Here is a 21,594-nt window from a genome sequence, read left to right on the forward strand (position 1 = left end):
GACAACGTGGACAGGGGATTGCTGTGGCATATACTGGAAGAGGAGGGGATTGGGTCGGAATTTGTAGGGCTGCTAAGGGCAATATATGAGGATAACAGGGCACACATTACATGGGAAGGGCGTACATACACAGAGCCCGTGTTCATTCGAGGAGGTTTAAAACAGGGGTGCCCTCTTTCGCCATTACTGTTCACACTGTACATTAGAGGAATGGAAAGACGACTAGAGGAGAGTGGATTGGGCTTTGATTTGTCACACCGAAGCAATGGAGTGTTAGTGGAGCAACGGATTCCGGGATTGATGTACGCAGACGATATAGTGCTGCTGGCGGATAATGCGGAAGAACTTCAAAAACTGGCTGACATTTGTGGTGATGAGGCAACGTACCTAGGCCTACATTTTAACCCACAGAAATCTGGAGTCATGGTGTTCAACGAGGAAGCTCATGTAGCACCAATAAGGATACAACAGGAAGCCATACCATTAGTAAATAAGTACAAATACTTGGGGATCTGGCTTAATGAAGGAAAAGGCTACCTGAATGCTCATGAAGAACACCTCAAACTGAAAGGGAGACGAAATGCAGCAGTATCGAAACATAGAGCACTTTGGGGATACAATAAGTACGAGGTAGTACGAGGCATCTGGAAAGGGGTAATGGTGCCGGCGCTCACGTTCGCTAATGCCGTATTATGCTTAAAGTCAGATATCCTGTCGGGGCTGGAGGTTAACCAAAAGGCAGTCGGCAGGCTAGCTCTGGGAGCTCACAGTAAGACTACAAACGAGGCTGTACAAGGCGATATGGGTTGGGCTTCATTTGAGGCGAGGGAAGCACAAAGTAAAATACGGTTTGAGGAGCGACTTAGACATTTAGATGAGAAGAACTGGGCAGCCAGAGTGCACAGGTACCTGTACCTTAAAAGTGTGGACACCCAATGGCGGAAGAGGACACGAAAGCTGGCGACTAAATATAACTTGACCGCGGCAAATAAACAAAGGGGGCCAGTTAAAAAGCAAGTGAGGGAAACAGAGACGCTCATGTGGAAAGAGAGGATGGAAAAGAAGGGATCGGTGGGAATCTACAAGGCAAGTAAACAAGAGATCCGGAAAGAGAACTTTTATGACAACAATAAAAATAAATAAATAAATAAAGGTAGTGCGTTGCTCTTTGAGGCGCGGGCTGGCTGCTTGAGAACTCTAACTTACAGGAGCAAATATTCGTCACAGGATGAGACATGTGTTGGATGTGGCATAAATAAAGAAACAATCGACCACATAGTCATGGAATGCCAAAAGATTCAGCCGGATAGAAATGGGGGGAAAGTCACACTCCCTGAGGCGCTGGGCTTCGCGGTGGACGGAAGCATTAACTGGTCAGCAGTAGGTATTACTAAGCAGCGGCTGGAGTATTGGTGGAGGAAAAGCAGAGAAGTCGATAAAATAACATCCCACCCAAGAGTAGTGGCTGGGCAAAATTAAAAAGACATCCGAGTTGAGGGACAAAACTTAAACTCGAACTATTAAGGTAGGCTAGATGGCGCATGCTGTTACCCTGATTCAAAGAGGAGGCCTTTAATCATCATTATCATCATCATCATCTAAAGTGTACAGCCACATACATCCATCCACCCATCCATCCAACCATCTAGAACACTGTACAGTAGGTGTTCTGTGACCGTACCTCAGCCTTGATTCGGAACGAGTAGTAGGTGTACTCTGGAACTACTGCGCCATTTAGAGCTGTGGGACACTTGCCTCCGAGTCGAGACTGGCGTCAAGTCGCCTTGTTAGCAATTCGTGAGAGACACAGACCGGGGCTTGCCCTCCCGTAAAGAATAACATCGTCGGCACCCGGCCATTACGCTCTCGGTGTGCACCCGCCATTTGCCAAGGTGAGGCCTATTTGGCTGCGCCATCACTCGTCGCGTCAGCAGCACGGCACACTTGCTGCTTGTCGCCCGTGTTTCTTCCCTCTTGACGCATCGAAACAACTGCGTCATGAATGCGCGTTGCTCATTCTAATGTAATTGAGCTCCTACTGACTGTTTCTGCACTGTGGGTGAAATAAAAGCAGTGGTGGCCTTGTCTAGCTTTTAAATCAATAAAGGTTGAAAAGATAGCGCACGCCACAGAAAAACAAGTTGAGTGCCCCGTCGATTTGCAGTTAGGACCCTGTAAACGAGGGAGGGACATTTTCGTACATTCCAGGTGTCAAAATAGGGTGTTGTGCCACTCTGGGTGCGCTGTCGTGCTGCGAGCCTCTGCACCTTTTTTTTCCCGACCGATCGCTCATGTCGAACTAGCGCATCTCGTCAACCGTTCTGGACCAACCATTTTTACGATAAGTATGCAGCAAAGTGTACGCTTTGAAGTAAGGATGATCATCGTTGAGATCGGCTCGAAACACTTTCGTAAAGTGGAACTGATTCTTGACAAGAGAATACCAAGAAGGGTGTGTTTGATTGTTAACTGCACTCACAAAAGAGGCAAGGAAACTTTTTGTAAACGCGAGAAAGCAGGGATATTGTAAATAACAAAACCATCACATTACTGCCAACTGCAGTCTTGCCTTGTAGCGCTTGACACCACTTCTTGTGCCAGGATCAGTGTGGCCCCGTTTGAAAGTATTGCCAATGACCGCGGAGCTCATGAGAAGCGTGAATGTAACGTAGTTTTTTTTTTTTTCCCGTTCGCTCTAGATTTATGGTAATGCTAGCACATTCACCTATGCGCGACACTCTCATAACCCTCATGTTGCCTCTTATGAGCCTTGTGTGCCCCGCCGCGGTGGTCTAGTGGCTAAGGTACTCGGCTGCTGACCCGCAGGGCGCGGGTTCGAATCCCGGCTGCATTTCCGATGGAGGCGGAAATGTTGTGCGCTCAGATTTGGGTGCACGTTAAAGAACCCCAGGTGGTCTAAATTTCCGGAGCCCTCCACTACGGCGTCTCTCATAATCATATAGTGGTTTTGGGACGTTAAACCCCACATATCAATCATTATGAGCCTTGTGTGCCTGTGCAAATGTCTCGCCTTGTCTCGTTGTAGCAGCAGCATTTTCATTGAGGTATTTGTCCAGTGGAGCCATATGGTGGTGCAGTGACCACCACCCTATTTGTCACTCTCCTATAGCACCATGCTTAAGGCATTCTGCAAAGAGAGAGCAAGTAGTGTGCCCAGCATTGGAACACTCTGGATGAGCGAAGTATATAGGGAAGGGAACTACAGTGACATGTGTTTGTTCACCAGCTCCCTGGCAAAGTTGAGTCCAAAGTTTTTTATCCCTGGCAAAGTTGAGTCCGGGCTTAAAGGGACACTGGAGGCAACACACTTTTTCGCATAATAGTAAAGTACAATTTCACAATCCTGAAAACACCACTCTTACTGCAACATGACTCTTGGGATGTGAGGAAACGCACCTAAAGAAGCAGCTGGTGGAGATGCTACCTTGATATTACCGCACCAGACACTGTGACGTCATAAATTTTGAAGGAGTCTTCTGGATACTACTTGCTTTCTAATCAATAAAATTAAAGCACATTGTCATCGATAGTTGCCATAGACTTAGCATGTGAAGTTTCAGAAAATTTCATCGAGCCAATGTCGCGGAAGTACAAAGAATATATTGTGGAATTTCTTGTCGCGCGTGGAGATTACTACGTAAAATTTCAAAATGACACTTCAACCTTGATTTTCTCTGCTTGCAATGAACTTTTGACAGTGAAACTTAGGACATTAAAGTTCTCTGAGTGCAATCTATCAGTTTAAAACAACTCATTCTTGCTTTTTAGTGCCTTCCCTTCAAGAAAGAATGAAGTATTAGGAGAGTGTTCCTTCTACGGAACAGTAATTATAATCTGGCTGGGTTGGAGTTCCCTTTGCACCCTCAGGCCGCGGGATCGAATCCCGCGTGCCACGGCTGCATTTTCGATGGAGGCAAAAATGCTGCTGGCCTATGTGCTCAAATATCGGTGCACGTTAAAGAACCCCAGGTGGTCGAAATTTCCGGAGCCCTCCACTACGACATCTCTCATAATCATATGGTGGTTTCGGGATGTTAAACCCCACATATCTATCTATGCGTTTCCTTTCTCTAGAGAATTAGAGAAGAGCGAGTGCTCTTCTCTTATTTCCGATCAAGAATGCTGTGTTATGCTGATAGCACACCCGTTCTCTGTGTACAGAAAGTGCTGGGAGCACAGTGATAATGCAGGGAAAGCATACGAGGTAGAAGTGTGGGTGTAAGACACGGGTGTTGGAAAGCGGAATGTGCGAGGGAAGACTTTCATAGCCCATACCTCAGTGATAAAGTTGTGGTACATGTATTTATAATGTAAAAAATAACAGCATGCATGTCATTTTGTGTGAATTGCATGCCATGCATGCTTGTGACATGTCTGGCGATACAGATCCTGGGGAGGGGGAAACAAACAAGAAAACAACTAGCCTCTCATGTAATGTCAGTAACAGTGCATTTGAGATATTAATAAGTAAATGAATATCTAAATAAGTGCAAAGTACTTAAGGTGCACACATCTATGTTCATTCAGTTGGATGTCAAACTGCTTTAAAAATGCGTCTATTTTCTAATGATGCTGCATGATGGAGAGCATTTGAGCAGTAGTCACGACCACAATGCAGTACAATCCTGGTAGTAGAAAACCTAGTTCGTCTGTAGAGACTTCCCAACATTTGCAGGGGCCTGCTGTTCCCAGAACCATTAAGGACATCGGTATAAGTAAAGCAGTGTAACGTTCCAAAAAATAACTAAAGTAGGGTGTTAGTATATAAGTACCTCTTTTCCCTTGAGCTTTTCCAGATTGCAAATGAAGTTGCTTGCAACGCGGCTGTTGGCTGGAAATAGGGGCTTTTGCGATTCTTACTTTGTTGTTATAAACGACAGAGGTGGAAAAGTTCCTGACATAGAGTATGAAAAATGAATATGACAATGTGATGTATACAGAAGCAAGAGGCATATTTTTGTGGGGTCCAACAGATCGTGGTATTGCATAGAAGTGCTCTCTCTTAATGGCAATAACACTGTAAACCCAATGGCACTAAGAAATTGCTAGTCTTGTAAGAGTGGCGCACAAGCTTCGAGCACCATTTTTGTCATCTACGTTTGGGTTGTTTACTTGACTGGTGTGCGGGTTACGGGCAACCGTGCTTGAGTCTGTTTGTCTGGTGGTTCTATATGGTTCAGTGTGCTGACCTGCTGTGCCAGAAAGCAGAAAGAAGCTATTTTTACTACAGTAGAAAAAATTCGTAGTTTCCTGCATAACACACTGGAGGAGCTGCTGCAGCTGCTAGGAGATGAGGTGCAGACAAAAAAAAAAAAAGAAAATTGGAGTGACGTAATGTGTTTCATGGACATTAAAGCAGTGGAGTAAGTAGTGAGACCCCATGGCGATTTATTGGACCACAACATATTTTAACTTATTTTTTCAGTTGATCAATGTTCTTGTCGAAAGACAGTAATGAGAATTGTGAATTGATTTTAATATCACTGTCAATGCTTTGCACAGAGCTGGTAAGCTGGTAAGTGAGGTTGTGGGTATGTGTGCTCTTCATCAGATATTTCCATAGTCTATCTGTTATATCTCCAGTAGCGCAGGGAAGAACAGAATTAAGTTACAGGTCATCATTTGTGTGGTATAACAGACAGCAATGGCGGGTATTGTAACTGGTTTAGAGTGCTGTTGAGATGCAATATTCCGGGGCATGCATTGCGGCATGTTTCTGCATGAAGCGTAAAAGGCACAGTAGTTTTAAGACAGCTGTGAGGGGAGCGAATGTAAACCAGAAAAAAAAAAGGGGGAGAGTATCCTGCCTCGCACGCAGTGTTGTGTGCGTATGTAATGTGGGGGAGTCATACTTGCCAAGTCTCCCGCATTCGGACCAGTTCTTACATTTGTACAGTTGCCTGGAAAGTCTCCCGAAAATCGAAATTTCTGAGCGGTGATCTCGTTGCTTTAACAAAAATACAGCCCAATTCGATGTAGGCCTTTTGCGAACACATCACATAGTCTTTTAGCGTCGTAACGTATGTTTTGAGCACTGACAACACAGCCCACAGAGGTGACCTCCTTCATGCTAAAAGTGTATTTACAGTGGCTGAGGGTGATTTCGGAGACAGCAAGCTGCTTGATAGTCGTGTTAAAGAGGTTTCTGTCATGCTTGGCGTGATCGTAGCCAATGACGAGAAGAACGTCCATGAGGTTGACGACTCCTCTTAATCCGCTCAGGATTTCAGATGTGTTTTGGAAGTATTATGTTGCTGGCATTTGTCAAATGGAAGTCTTGTGAAAGAATTGCATCCAATGGGCATTATGTCATTTCTTGGCATGCTGGGAAGAGAGGGATTTGGTAGAAGCCCAAATTTGCGTCTAGTCTGGATAAAATGGTTTCCTCACCTAATAAAGCGAACAGGAGGGAAAATCTCTCCCGGAGGATGGAAGGGTTGGGGCGGGTGAAGTTCACTCATATTCAGACACCTCTTGGAGGTTTCACTACCGGAATGATTTCTGTGCACCAGTCTGTAGGGCCTTCTATAGGGCAGATCACTCCTTGCTGCTGTGTGCTGATGATCTCCTGCTCGACTGCTGTGGGATTGAGGTGAAGTGTGTACTATCGGCGTCAAATGAAACCCGAACAGCGGAGCGCGTGTTTCAAGCATTAGAAACAGTATAGTGTTGGCCGTTCAGTGATCGCCATTGACAGGCGTGCAGATCCAGTTGGGCAGCACTGCGCAATCCCCCTACAGTGCGTTATCTTCATTTCTGCTCTAGTTTTCCTATGGTGGTAATGGTGGCCATCGTGGGCGTGCCAAGGGCTCTTGATCCTATCACTCGCAATTCCTTGCTTTTACTTCAGCGCCACAGTGCAATCTGTGTATGGCACGATAAAACAAAAGAGAAATATAATCGGTTTGCAGTTGATTTTCAAACGATCGTTGTATCTCATTCGCCAGCGCTGCTTCACCTGCACCCTTCTTTTAGAGGCCGACCCAAAAACGCTTCACTTCGCGTTTCTTCGGAAGAGAGAGCACAAATTGTTTCGCTTTACCGGCACGAAGTGAAACAGCGTGAAATTGCCAGCATAGTGAACTGACTTTTGTCTTCTATAAATAGAATCAGCCATGCATTCCATGATGTTGGACTCTGTGATGATAAACCGTGCTACAATACTCGCCTTCGGCAGCAGTAGTTTTTTTATTTTGTTCCTGTCAAATACCATACCTGGAACACAAGCAGAAATATTGCTCTATAGGGAATCGCGCAGTGCTGCCACACCGGATGTGCGGGCCTGTCTGTGCCAATGACTGGTGATGGCACATACTAGGCCACTGATAAGGCTTGTGCCACGTGCTCTGCTGTTCGCATTTCATTTGATGCCGATAGTACACACCAAGCAGCAGTCCTAGACTGTTGAAAAGTTTGGGATATTGTTCCTCTACGGTGTTCTGTGGCGCATAGAAACTCGTAGAGTCCCAAGTTTTAGGTGACAGGTAATGCGAGGAGTGTATGTCTCAGCTGCTGCAGAACGTAGACTTGTTTCGACCTTCATGAAATCTATGTGATTGTAGCGTTAAATTTTCCGACGATCTAAAAGTGCCCTGCCACTCCGTTTTGAGAGCGTCTTTGTTGCTGGCTGAAGGTGTTCAGGAATTTCAGTAAAGGCTGAGGTTTCTTGCTCAGTCGTTGAGATGTCTTTTGACAGAACTTTTTTTACAAACGCGAGCAAAATGTCCCCTTGTGTTGTACTTCTCAGTTTTATCTGGGGTCAGAAAGCGAAAACGAGGCACTCCACCGCAGTAACGCTGCAATTTATTACCTAATTTTGTGGCATTGTGATGCGGTTGCGGGAGGTTCTTGCTTTTTCGCGATGATTGCGGGAGGCATCGCCAAGACTGGTGTACTCTGGCTTGACGGTGTAAAGTTCCTAGGAGGCCTCAAGGAGCGGCTGCTGCATGCTCATCGACTCCTTTTGGCGTGGCTTAGTGAGCGCCGAGGTGAGTTTGAATTTAGTGTCCAGCCCCAGAGCTTTGGAGAGCTTCTTGTCATGAAGTCTTAGTACGAAGAGGTCGCGGATGATAAGCAAGTCACGTAGTCACACCTGTGCTCCATGTTATATAGGATGGTGACATACTCTTCAACGATCTCGGAGGGCTCTTGTTCACGCCGATTGAAGCATGCCAACTCGTAGACGCCATTTCTAACATGGACGAAGAGCGAGTCAACTTTGTCTTGCCAAGGTTGAAGTTTCTGGTGTCTTCTGTGTCGAGCGAAAATGAGATAAATATTTGTCACGTTTGGCTACCAATTACCTAGAGCGGAGTTCACACCTGCATTTCTTGCTCTTGTTAGACAAGTCTCGATGCATTGCGGTAGTTGCCAAACTGAAGAATCCATGCAGGCCACTTGGAGGCTTGATCAAACATGAATGGCTGTGGAGGCTTTAGCGAAAAGCTAATCTCGGTGCTCGTAGCTGCTGTAGTTGAGTCTACCGTCGCAGTGGTTAGAGACCATTGAGGAGGGCGAGAGCACTAGCTAGAAGAAACGACATAAGTGTCATATTGCTGCCATGATGTCGTGAGCTTGAGGAGCGTGAACAAGCAGGTCTGCACATGGCTTGCTGGTAACAAAAAGCCTTTATTTAATATGTTACTTATGTGCTCATCACCCAAAACCACACACTGTTCTATTCACATAGCTAATCTCAAGTAAATTTTATTTTTGTTCTCTAAGCACGGTGTTTTCAGTTTGCTTGAATACCTCGTGAAATACTTTATGAAAATTGATAAACATGCGTTTTGTGGCTGTGGCACGTGCGATGTCGTGGCGAAGCTGTATGATAACCAGCCAGGTGGTCATGATGCTCGACTGAAGATCCAAAGTTTGGGGGGATTGAATCTCGGTGGAAGCAATATGCTACACTCGACCATAACTTTTCATGACAGCACTGGAAGCTGCTGAACCAAGGGACATGCCTGCTATCATATTAAAAAAATAGTAAAAAATCATAATAATTAAAAATACTCAAACTATAATAAATAAATTATCTAAAGGGACACTTAAGTCAACTATTAAGTCGCCATCGATTGATGAAATGGCGGTCCAGAAACCCCATAGTGTTACTTTTGTGCCAAGGAAAAGCCTATTTTGAAATAAAATCACGTTTTAGTGGTCTGCATCAGGTTAGCGCACTTCAAATTACCCGCCTCAAGAAGCGGACCGACCGGTCCGTCTCACCTCACTGTTGCCGGGCACAACGTTGCCCGGCTTTACTGCGCTAGTAGCAGCAGACCGAAAGCATCGAGAGCCACAGCAGCAAAAACTGCCATTGAACGATTTCCTTTCATTGGCTCCAAGATTGCAGACGCTTTTGTTTACACTGCGCTTCACTAGATGGCACCACCTGTCCCGTGTAGCCATGTGAAAATTCGCGCAATTCCCCATAGTAATGTCCGGGGGTTCTTTTTTCAATGAATCAAACAAACGAACAGGCAACATTTTGTTGCGTCTCTTGATGGACGGAAAGTTCTTTATTTAGTGCAGTTAGGTCGAATACTAGTGATTAATTGTAGGTGGTCCGTCTGTTGTCATCAGGATCATTTTGAAAATGTGCTACAGCGGCACTTGCGTTCTTGTGCATTTACCTTAATATCTCCTTAAGTAGGACACTGTTGTTGATAATACGGTCGTTTTAGGTCATTTCATACATTGTGCTTTCACTCTGACGTAACTTGTTATTTGACTTTAGTGTCCCTTTAGACTGCTTATATGTTAAAGCCCGAGACAGACGGTGCGATTTTCTGGGCGATGCGGCAGTTGGAATTGTGACGTTTCATGACGTATCATCGCACCGCCCTATAGCCGGTCCGGCAAGCATCAAACTGGCTAGATATTTTCGTTGCCGCATCGCACCGCCGCATGGCAGTAGCCAATCACAGCGCAAGCAGATGAGTGGAATCACGCCGCTGGTGGCGCCATCTTCCTGTCGCCGCTCCCATCACCCGTGGTCCAGGCCAGTTCGATTGATATGTGGGGTTTAACCTCCCAAAACCACCATATGATTATGAGAGACGCCGTAGTGGAGGGCTCCGAAAATTTCGACCACCTGGGGTTCCTTAAGGTCCAGGCCAGTTCCAGAGAGTCGATGGAGCGGTGTGAGCGTAAATTTGCTGACATTGCCGACTGCGACGGCATGGCAAACATCAGGTACATTTTCCTGGTGACGTGAAATTATTCCGGATTGAATAAAGTGATGTTTGAAGTGTGGCCATTTGTGCAAGACAACGCCCATTTTGAAACCGTTAGCGAGATCGGAGATGCAAGGTCATTTCGCAGGTAAACACGGCTACACCAGCGTCTTTGCGCCGGCTTGCTTCGCTTTCACCTTTGCTCTTCACATCGATGACAATGGGAAAGTAATAGCATAAGCTAACATATTACATACCAGTGCAATGCTTATTATCTTGTGAGAAACAAGCGCTCGATGATGAGCTCGTGTGTGAACGGCATAGGCGACAGCCGGCACCCGCCATGTAAGGCCTACCATTTGGAGTCGTGAATAATCAGTTGTTGCCACTGTTGTAGCGTGCTTGTCATTCACGAAGGCGTTATATTAATTATTTGTTTACGGAACAAAGCGTGGCTGTGCAATTTTGTTTCTTTTGAGCCTCATTGCGAGGATACGAAGTCGTCCGACCGTTCCTGTCGATCGCCGCACGGCGCATCTCGCGGAAAATCGCAAATCTGTCTCGCGCTTCAGTCAGAGTATATATTGTTACGGAAGAGAGACGCCGTATTGACGAGACTGTGGATGAAATATATTTCAAACCAGCAGCAGCAGCGGCGATACCGGTAGACTACACGCCGAGCGGAGACCACCCTTCGTCTTCCTCGTCAGGCACACACGTGCGTCGCCTCCTAGAATCTCAATTTGCATACATGCAGCATAATCCCCGGCGGCAGAAGCGCCGTATCGGCGCATCTAAATGTCAACGTCACTAGGAGAGTGGTAGGGCTTCAAGCGCGTCACGTGTACAATATCGGTAGCCTGTTGGGGACATGAAGGCGATGGGGCGACAGGACCAATTTCATATGTCACAGGAGTAACCACACGAAGGACTCGGTATGGACCTGTGTAGCGAGTAAGCAATTTTTCTGACAAGCCAACTTGACGGGGCGGAGACCAGAGCAGGACCAAAGAACCGGGCGGAAAGTGTATGTCGCCGTGTCGTTGGTCATACACACGTCGTTGCTTCTCTTGAGAGGTCACAAGGCGAGTACGGGTGATTTTGCGTGCGTGAGCGGCCCGAATGATAGCGTCCATGTCATATTCACTGGTCGGTACCGCAGGGGACGGTATGACGGTGTCTAGAGGCAATGTTGGTTCTCAGCCAAACAACAGAAAAAAGGGAGAGTAACTGGCAGTGTCATGGCGCGAAGAATTATAGGCAAATGTGACGTACGGCAACGCAACATCCGAGTCGGTGTGGTTAGTAGAAACATACTTAGCGAGCATTTCTTTAAGAGTTCGATTTAGACGCTCCGTGAGTCCATTGGTTTGCGTATGGTATGTTGTAGTCAGCTTGTGTCTTGTTAGACAGGACTGCAAGATGTCGGCTATCACCTTCGACAAAAAGGTGCGGCCACGGTCTGTAAGCAGCTGCTGTGGGGCTCCGTGTTGCAAAATCACGTCCTTGAGGAGGAAGTCGGCGACGTCTGTGGCGCAGCTTGTTGGAAGAGCTCGTGTGATGGCATAACGCGTGGCGTAGTTGGTGGCCACAGCTATCCACTTGTTACCCAAGGAAGTCAAAGGGAAAGGGCCAAGTAGGTCCAAGCCAACGAGGAAGAACAGTTCCGACGGAATGTCCAGTGGTTCAAGGCGTCTGGTGGGAAGTGTCGATGGGGTTTGCGGCGCTGACATTTCTCACAAGCCGCAACGTATCCTCTGACTGAGCGTGCAAGCCCTGGCCAGAAGAAGGGTCGGCGTATTCGGTCGTAAGTGCGGGAGACACCAAGGTGACTGGCAGTCGGAAGGCCATGAAGTACATTTAGAACTTCCGAGCGAAGGTGTTTCGGAATGACAAGCAGCAGGGCCGGTCCATCTGGCTTGAAATTTTGGCGGTATAATACACCATCGTGGAGCACGAGTGAGCGATGGGACTTATTGGAAGATGGTGATTCGAGGCGTTCAATGATAACACGCAAGGGCGCATCGCGGCGCTGCTCGTCACCGATGCATGTCATTTGCGAAAGAGAAAAGACGCAAGGGCCGATGTCGGTGTCAAGTAGAGTGCTCGACTCAGCAACAGGGTAGCTAGACAGACAGTCTGCATCCTGATGTAGGCGTCCGGACTTGTACGTTACCGTGTAGGTACCGTATTTTTGCACGTATAACCCGCCCCTGCATATAATCCGCACGCCCACTTCAACTCACCGAGAAAGAAAAAAAAATCCTCGCGTATGGCTCGCACATTTGATATACAGGAAAGGCTGTACAAAAGCTACTGCTCAAGCAGCATAGCACATATGTAGACAGAAAAAGCTTTATTTAGCAAGCAGAATACACTGTCTGCAAGGCCAGTCACAATTCACTCACTGTCGCTGCTCTCACTAGAGCTATCACTTGAGCCGCAGTCCTCACTATTATGCACAAGGTCATCTTCGGTTCCATCCATGTTGTTTGTGATGCAGCATTTCTTGAAACTTTTTCGCACAATCTCACCTGGAATGGCCTTCCATGCCTCGACAATCCACTTGCAGAATAGGGCAATATCAGGCCTTCGGACTCGTCCTGTCGGCGTCAAGTCGTAGCAGCCTTCGGCCATCCACTCGGCGTAATAGCGCTTGACATGCGCTTTGAAGGGCTTGTTAAGCGACACATCTAAAGGCTGCAACATTGACGTCATTCCACCGGGTATAACAACTAAGTCGGTGCCGTTGTGTGAAAGGCGGTCCTTCACTTCCTCAGTTGTGTGGCTGCGGAACGAGTCAAGAACGAGCATGGACCTCTTTGCGAGCATTGCACCGGGCCTCTTTTCCCATACCGTCTTGATCCAGTCTACGAACAAGTCGCTGTTCATCCACGCGCTCTCGTGTGCGCACACCACCACACCGGCAGGCAAATGAACATTCGGTAGAGTTTTCCTTTTCAAGATGACGTATGGTCGCAGTTGCGTGCCGTCGGCGAGGGCACAAAGCAAGACTGTGATGCGCAGTTTCGTGTTCCCGCCGGTCAGCACGCTCACTGAACTGCTGCCCGTTTTCTCAATCGCTGTGTCCAACGGCATTTCAAAATAAACTGGAGTTTCATCCGCGTTGCCAATTCGCGAGAAAATGTAATTGTGCTGCTTTCGCAGGCCAATTACATATTTTTATTTATTTATTTATTTAATATACCTCAAAGGCCACCCAACAGGGGGCTTTACATGAGGGTGTGGGCAAACAATATAGGGTTAATAAAACAATGATTCTATGGCATTTTTAAATCTATCCGTGTTGCTATGATGGATGACACTTGGAGGAAGATCGTTCCAGTCCCTGGCTGCTTGAGCGAAGAAGGAGTGATGGTGGGCTGTGGTACATGCAGGAGGTGGGTACACGGCCTTGTGGTGGCTTGTGCGGGCTGAAGTACGATGAGCTGATTGAATGGGACAGTTGTAATGAAACGTATGATACATTTTGTGATACAAGGATAGTCTGGAAACCTTACGGCGTAGGTCAAGGTTAGGTAGATCTGCTATTCTTTTAAGGGTGGTAACACTGGTATGATACGAGTAATCTGAGTAGATGAATCTAACTGCTCGGTTTTGAATTAGTTCGATGGACTTACTTAGGTTAATTTGGAATGGGTCCCAAATGGCGGATGCGTACTCTAGTTTTGGGCGAATTAGTGTTTTGTAGGCTAGTAATTTGACTGATGGAGGGGCAAGATGCAAGTTACGACGAAGGTAACCGAGAGCTCTGTTAGCATTGTTAACTATTTTACTTACGTGAAAAGACCAGTTTAGATTCTGTGAAATGTTAACACCGAGATATTTAATGGAACTTAGGGAAGAAACTATGGAGCCATTAATATTATAGTTAGTGGTGGGTAAGTTTTGGCGTCTGTGAAATGAAATAAGTGCAGTTTTATTAGTATTTAATACCATGAGCCATTTGCGACACCACTCGTCCAGCTTTAGTAGGTCCTGCTGGAGAGTAATTGTATCTAAAACGTTAGTAATAGGTCGGTAGATTACACAGTCGTCGGCAAAGAGGCGGATGTTAGATGAAATGTTATCGGGTAAATCATTGATGTAAATTAAGAAGAGGAGGGGTCCTAGAACTGTACCTTGTGGCACACCGGAGATTACGTTGGAAAGGGAAGAGGGCGTATCGTTAGCTTCAACAAATTGCTGACGGTTAGTGAGGAAGTCCTGAATCCAATTATAGACAAGTTGGTTAAGGCTTAATTGGGAGAGTTTTAGTAGTAGGCGTTTGTGGGGAACTTTGTCAAAGGCTTTCTCAAAGTCAATAAAAAGGGCGTCAACTGGTATGTTAAGGTCTACACTAGCGCTTAAGTCATGGATGAATAGTGCAAGCTGAGTATCGCATGAGAGTCCCCTTTGGAATCCATGTTGGTTAGGGTGAAAAAATTTAACTGAGGTAAGGAAGTTAGCGATTTGTGAATGAATTATATGTTCCATTATTTTTGAACAGACGCTGGTTAAGGAAATTGGCCGGTAACTAGATGAACCAGGCTTAGGAACCGGAACGATCTTACCCACTTTCCAGTCGTGAGGAACGATGCCGGATGAGAGTGATTGCTGAAAAATATAGGAAAGAATGACACTGGTGATTTCTTTGGTGTTTTTGAGCACCTTAGCATTTATACCATCGATGCCGCAGGATGATGTAAGTTTTAATGACTCGATAATTTTCTGGATGCCCTGAGGTGAAAAAATGACGTCCGGCATGGTAGGGTAGTTGTGGGGGGAGACATCAGGGAGGTTTTCAATCGGTTCTCTGGTGAAAACGGAAGAAAAGGTATGGTTTAGTTCTTCTGCTACTGCATTATTCGCGATAGGCTGTCCAGTTGGATCCATTATTGATATGCATTTGTTTTCGTTTCGCGGGTTAATCACTCTCCAAAATTGTTTTGGGTTAGTGCGGAGTAAGTTGGGCAAGGTGGTATTATTAAACAGCCGCTTCGCTTTATCGATGGCAGAGCAGAATAGTTTCGTGGTAGTCTGGTATTTTTGCCACGCCACAGGATTGTTGCTGGTTTTTGCGGCGCGAAATTGTCGTTTCTTTTTGTTTTTGAGCCTCTTGAGTTCAGGATTAAACCAGCGGGAAGTGCTACGTTCACCAATCGTAATTGTTGGAATGTAAGTACTAATAAGCTCATGCATTTTAGATTTAAACATTAACCAATTTTCAGTGACAGATCGTTTGTTAAAATCTTTAACTACAAACTGACAGAATTTTGTTAGTTCTTTATTGAAATTATTATAATCACCCTTATCGTATAAGGTAAGCTTTTTCCTTGTTTTGTCTGGGCGCTTCAGCCTACATTGGAATGTGCCATGAATGACCTTATGGTCGCTGATTTCGTCGAGGTACGAAAGCGAAGTGATTCTATCAGGATGGGTTGTTAGTACTAGATCAAGTATATTGGCTGAGTGTTTAGATTGCCTCGTTGCTGCATTAACAATTTGAGTTAAAGCGAATGTTAAACATGTATCGACGAAGTTGCTTTCAATGTTTTGTTTCGATGTGACAAGGACGAGGTCAGACCAATCTATGTTCGGAAAATTAAAGTCGCCGAATAGGACAACTGGTGCATTAGGGAAATGAATCTTTAGTGATTGTAGCGCGTCATGAAACATTGGTATAAATGTACTGTCGGAATCAGGTGGGCGATAGCATGCACCTAAGACTACGTGGGGTTGAATGGCTTTACAGCACACAAACACCATTTCGAGTGAGGTTGGTATATTGATACGATAGCAGCCAAGGTCACGGTGAGTAGCAATGAGCACGCCACCACCACGCCTGCCATCTCGGTCGGTACGAAAAATATTGAAATCTGGATAAGAAGGGAATATTTCACCGCTGATGACAGACGAGTTTAACCACGTTTCGGTTAGCACTATAACGTTGGAGTCTGAAGAGTCAATTAAACAGGACAAGATATCCCGCTTTGGTAGTACGCTCCTGATATTAGTAAAAAGAAACGATAAATAGTCCTTGGGACCGTAAGGGCAACCACTAGCTAACTGCTACGGCGTGCGAAGAACGACTTGTTGATTAACCGGGTCATACACGTAGGTGTTCTTCCCTGCTACAAGTTTGTTATGACGAAGGCTGCTGGGAAAAGTTTGAGTTTTTTTGAACTCGACCAGTTTTTTACGGGCTAGGCGTGTGGCTGGTGAAAAATCTTGCACAATGTTAACATTGGGATGCTTGTGATCTCTACTAGCAGTTAGTACCTTTTCCTTATCTTTGAAATGGGTGAATTTTACTAGAACTGGTCTAGTTTTATTCGGCGAAAAGGTACCGAGTCTGTGTGCGCGTTCTATGTCTTTCGGAGCAATAGTTAATTTGAGGTGCTCGCTTGAAAACCTGATAATCTTTTCCTCAGATTTTGTCCAACTTTCGTTAGACTCATCATCTATCCCGTAGAACACTAAGTTATTTCGCCGCGCTCTATCTTCGGCGTCATCAGTGCGTGCAGTCAGCTGCTCAATCTGATGCGCGTTTGCCTCTGCGAGTGCATGCACACTCTTCACGTCAGCTTTGATCGCCGTCAGCGATTGGCACTCCCCTTCAATTTTCGTAAGTCTCTCTTTTATGTCTTTCAGCATTTTATCGTTATCAGCCTGTTTATCTCGGATACCTTTGATTTCGCTAAGTAGTGCTGATTGGCCTGTTTTTAGTTCGCGCAAGGCTGCTAACACATCTGAATGGTCGTCACCGGCAGAGGCACGAGTGGCAGGCCCTGGGTTTAGTTCGACATCGCCAGACAGTTGCAGGAGACTCATGATGATATTCACACAGTCGCAAAGAATGGCAAACGCTGCATGTGGGCCCGGCAGCACTAAAAGACCACGGTAACGCGTGGGTTTAGTGAATAAGGAAAAGCGGTTTGTTACCTGCACAAAGGATAGAGGCGTGTGGTGAGTTGGTGTCATCGCGATCGTGCCGCCGGACCCACTGAAAGCAGCGATGATGTCACGGCGATTTATATAGGTGCAGTCACGTGTGGGAATGGCGAGAGCGCGTGGTCCCGGACGAAGCATGCGCAGCACCGTGGGGGGCCGCACAGGCAAGGCAGCGGGAGCCAGGCACCATTGTTGATGCACGGCGTCAGATGCAAGGCTGTGCCCTGCGGACGTGGTCATTGGGTGGCATAGCCGCTCACCAGCATAGTCGTCGAGCAGAGGCCGGGGGCCGGATGGAGCGTTCCAAGGACGAACACGCATGGAATCGCCGACAAGACGTGCCGACGAAGCCTTCCAGAAGGACGACGATGGACCAGCCATGGTGTTGCCGAAGCGGTGAGCTCGGGTAGCAGTCATTGCCGCGGAAGCATTGGTGATAGCACCGCAGGAGCAGCAGGCCATGACTAATAGCTGCACAAAGGATAGAGGCGTGTGGTGAGTTGGTGTCATCGCGATCGTGCCGCCGGACCCACTGAAAGCAGCGATGATGTCACGGCGATTTATATAGGTGCAGTCACGTGTGGGAATGGCGAGAGCGCATGGTCCCGGACGAAGCATGCGCAGCACCGTGGGGGGCCGCACAGGCAAGGCAGCGGGAGCCAGGCACCATTGTTGATGCACGGCGTCAGATGCAAGGCTGTGCCCTGCGGACGTGGTCATTGGGTGGCATAGCCGCTCACCAGCATAGTCGTCGAGCAGAGGCCGGGGGCCGGATGGAGGGTTCCAAGGATGAACACGCATGGAATCGCCGACAAGACGTGCCGACGAAGCCTTCCAGAAGGACGACGATGGACCAGCCATGGTGTTGCCGAAGCGGTGAGCTCGGGTAGCAGTCATTGCCGCGGAAGCATTGGTGATAGCACCGCAGGAGCAGCAGGCCATGACTAATAGCTGCACAAAGGATAGAGGCGTGTGGTGAGTTGGTGTCATCGCGATCGTGCCGCCGGACCCACTGAAAGCAGCGATGATGTCACGGCGATTTATATAGGTGCAGTCACGTGTGGGAATGGCGAGAGCGCATGGTCCCGGACGAAGCATGCGCAGCACCGTGGGGGGCCGCACAGGCAAGGCAGCGGGAGCCAGGCACCATTGTTGATGCACGGCGTCAGATGCAAGGCTGTGCCCTGCGGACGTGGTCATTGGGTGGCATAGCCGCTCACCAGCATAGTCGTCGAGCAGAGGCCGGGGGCCGGATGGAGGGTTCCAAGGATGAACACGCATGGAATCGCCGACAAGACGTGCCGACGAAGCCTTCCAGAAGGACGACGATGGACCAGCCATGGTGTTGCCGAAGCGGTGAGCTCGGGTAGCAGTCATTGCCGCGGAAGCATTGGTGATAGCACCGCAGGAGCAGCAGGCCATGACTAATAGCTGCACAAAGGATAGAGGCGTGTGGTGAGTTGGTGTCATCGCGATCGTGCCGCCGGACCCACATCTCTAGACGCCGGACCCACATATCTCTGGTACTTGAGCAGCTTCTCCTAAGAAGCTGGCAAGCGTTGACATATTGTAGTCCGCCATCTGATTGAGAGCCCTTGCCGCTTCATAAAGCGGCGCAGCCATCCGAGGCTCGCACGGAACTCGTGAGGTAGGCCTAGCTCCCTCGAAAGTCGCCGCGCTTCCACTTGGGCCATTTCGGTCGATAAAGCGTGACCCCTGCTTCTCACATCTTCGATGAACTTTACTAGCTCCGCCTCCAGCTCAGGGTAGGCACCTGTCTTGGGGCCACGAAATGACCTACGGTCGCAGTGCGCGGCTTGTAGGCTCTTTCTTCTTTCTCCACACAGTCGCACGCAGGACTCGTCCACATCGTGCCGTCTTCCCGCTTCGCGATTTCCAAATTCCTCGGCGACGGCGATGATCTTAAGCTTTTGCTGTGCCGTGAAGGCCTGCCGCCGTACGCTACTCATGATGACAGAACAGATCGACTAAGGCTTGGCGAACGGGTCGAGATGGGGAGAACTAGCGGTATCAGCGAGGTAAAGAGCGCTCACACTCGGCGACAACTTGACAGCACTACCCCTTGTAGTACACTGTAACAAACAACAGAACCGAAATGCATGCCTGTTACCGCGTTAAAAAGTAGTACATTTATTTACTGATAATATCTCTATAGGCACTATAACATCTCATTTGCCTTGCTGAAATAAATACTGCTTTATTTATTATGGAACTTACTTTATTTATTATGGAACTTTCTTAGACAGCACCACCTTTTCGGCAGGCCCTTTCCAAAAGTAAACATGGCGTCCGTGACGTAGGGACATGTGGAGGGTCACTGAGCGGCCGCGAACGTCCAAAAAATATACTTGTGGTGTGACAGTGCGATTTTACACTGAACAATCGAATTGTCTCTCCCCAAATGTTTTTCTAAGCGCTTCAACAATGCAAGCAAGCGAAACCAAAATCAGCCGCAAGCTGCCGTGCTACTTGCGGAGCAACACGAATTTGCGGAAACCGCCTCCGTAGCCTTCGCTACACTGTTAAGGGGCTTCACAGCACAACATGCATTGCTGTGAAGCAGCACTATAGGAAAAACCCGCGTATTATCCGCACCTCCACTTTGCCACTGAAATTTTTGGGTTTTTGGTGCGGGTTATACGCGCGAAAATACGGTATACACTTGCAGTCGCAGAGCCTAGCACCCGAGCCGGCCAGTAGGATCCTTCAGTGACGTAAGCCAACATAGCGCATGATGGTCAGTTATTACAGAGAAATTTGTGCCATATAAATATGAGCGGAACTTTGAGACTGCCTAAACAAGAGCGAGACACTCGCGTTCTGTAATGGAATAGTTGCGCTCAGCAGCTGTGAGGAGGCGGCTAGCGTAGGCGACAACTCGGTCGTGTCCTCGTTGGCGTTGGGCTAGGACGGCTCCAATCCAGTGACCACTAGCATCGGTTCGGACTTCTGTCGGAGCGGATGGGTCAAAGTGAGCCAATATAGGTGTTGTCAGAAGCGTGATTAGATGAGAAAAAGCAGCAGCTTGACCCGCACCCCACGTAATCGTGACGTCTCTCTTCAGAAGCTCAGTGAGAGTTCGAGCGATGGTTGCGAAACCTTCCACAAACCTTCTAAAGTAGGAACAAAGTCCTACAAAACTCTAGACGTCTTTAAGTGACTGGGGTACAAGGAAACTGGTGACTGCACGAATTTTCTCCGGGTCCGGCTGCACACCAGATGCGTCGACAAAGTGACCCAACACTGTAATTTGCCGGCGTCCGAAGTGGCACTTCGACGAGTTTAATTGAAGGCCTGCAGTGCGGAATATGTCAAGAATAGCTGACAAGCGCTGAAGGTGGGTCTCAAATGTTGGGGAATATACAACAACATCATCAAAATAACAGAGACATGTTGACCATTTGAACCCTTGTAGCAGAGAGTCTCTCATGCACTCGAACGTGGCTGGGGCGTTGCATAGCCCAAACGGCATAACCTTGAACTGATATAGGCCGTCTGGAGTTACAAGCGCAGTCTTCTCTTGGTCTTCTTCGTCGACAGCAATCTGCCAGTAGCCGGAACGTAGGTCTATTGAAGAAAAGTATCGGGCGCCGTGGAGACAATCGAGAGCGTCATCGATGCGGGGTAAAGGGTAATTGCCTTTTTCGTGATTCTATTCAGATGGCGGTCATCCACGCAGAAGCGCCACGTGCCATCTTTCTTTTTAACGAACACAATGGTGGGACGCCCAAGGGCTCGAAGAGGGTTCAATGATTCCCTTGGCTAACATCTTGGTAACTTCTTGTTGAATTATTTTACGCTCGGTGACAGGTGCCCGGTATGTTCACCGATGAATGGGATGAAAATCACCTGTGTTAATGCGGTGCTTGACAAGTGAAGTCTGGCCGAGTGGACGGCTGTCTATGTCGAATATGTTGCGGTATGAAGCCAGAAGGCGGCAGAGCGCGGCCGACTTCTCAGGTTTGAGGTCCGGGGCGATCATGGAGCGTAAGGTTGCATACAGGCATGTGGCATCCTGCGAGTGACGTGGGTGATCGGGACATACGTCTGCCGCAAAACAGGTGACGTGGCGGTCAATTAAGTGTCTTAGCGTGGCGACGAATATTCCTTGAGGTAGCACTTGTTTTATAAAACCGAAATTAATAACAGGTAAATATGTTCGCTTTAGAGGCCATGGTTACGACGGAGTGAGGGACAGTAATGTCACGCGCCAGGAGAACATCAGGAATAGGCATCACGATATAATCACCGTCGGGCACGGGAGAGGGTGTTGCAAATTCAACGAATGTGAGAGCTTTAGGTGGTATCCGAAAGAAGTCAGTTGTGCACAAGCTGTTCATGAGTTCAGGGTGAGAATTCAGGAGAAGAGGAAGTTCTAAACAGAGAGAGAGGGCCGGTGGAACAGTCAATCAGGGCAGAA

General features: G+C 47.6%; 1 protein-coding gene across 3 annotated transcripts in view; it reads left to right on the forward strand.

Moving 5' to 3' along the window:
* The first annotated feature begins 1,637 nt into the window (after nucleotides 1-1,637).
* Nucleotides 1,638-21,594, forward strand: part of Doa (CDC like kinase darkener of apricot) — a 129,902-nt gene continuing 109,945 nt past the window's right edge. For 2 of the 3 annotated variants that reach the window (XM_037420310.2, XM_037420311.2), the window contains exon 1: nucleotides 1,719-1,892. The gene's annotated coding sequence lies outside the window, so the exon portion shown is untranslated. Of the gene's footprint in view, nucleotides 1,893-21,594 lie in introns of all 3 variants that reach the window. The other variant, XM_037420312.2, reaches the window with a different exon arrangement.

This window comes from Rhipicephalus microplus, chromosome 2 (assembly GCF_043290135.1).
Source record: "Rhipicephalus microplus isolate Deutch F79 chromosome 2, USDA_Rmic, whole genome shotgun sequence".
NCBI lineage: Eukaryota > Metazoa > Arthropoda > Arachnida > Ixodida > Ixodidae > Rhipicephalus > Rhipicephalus microplus.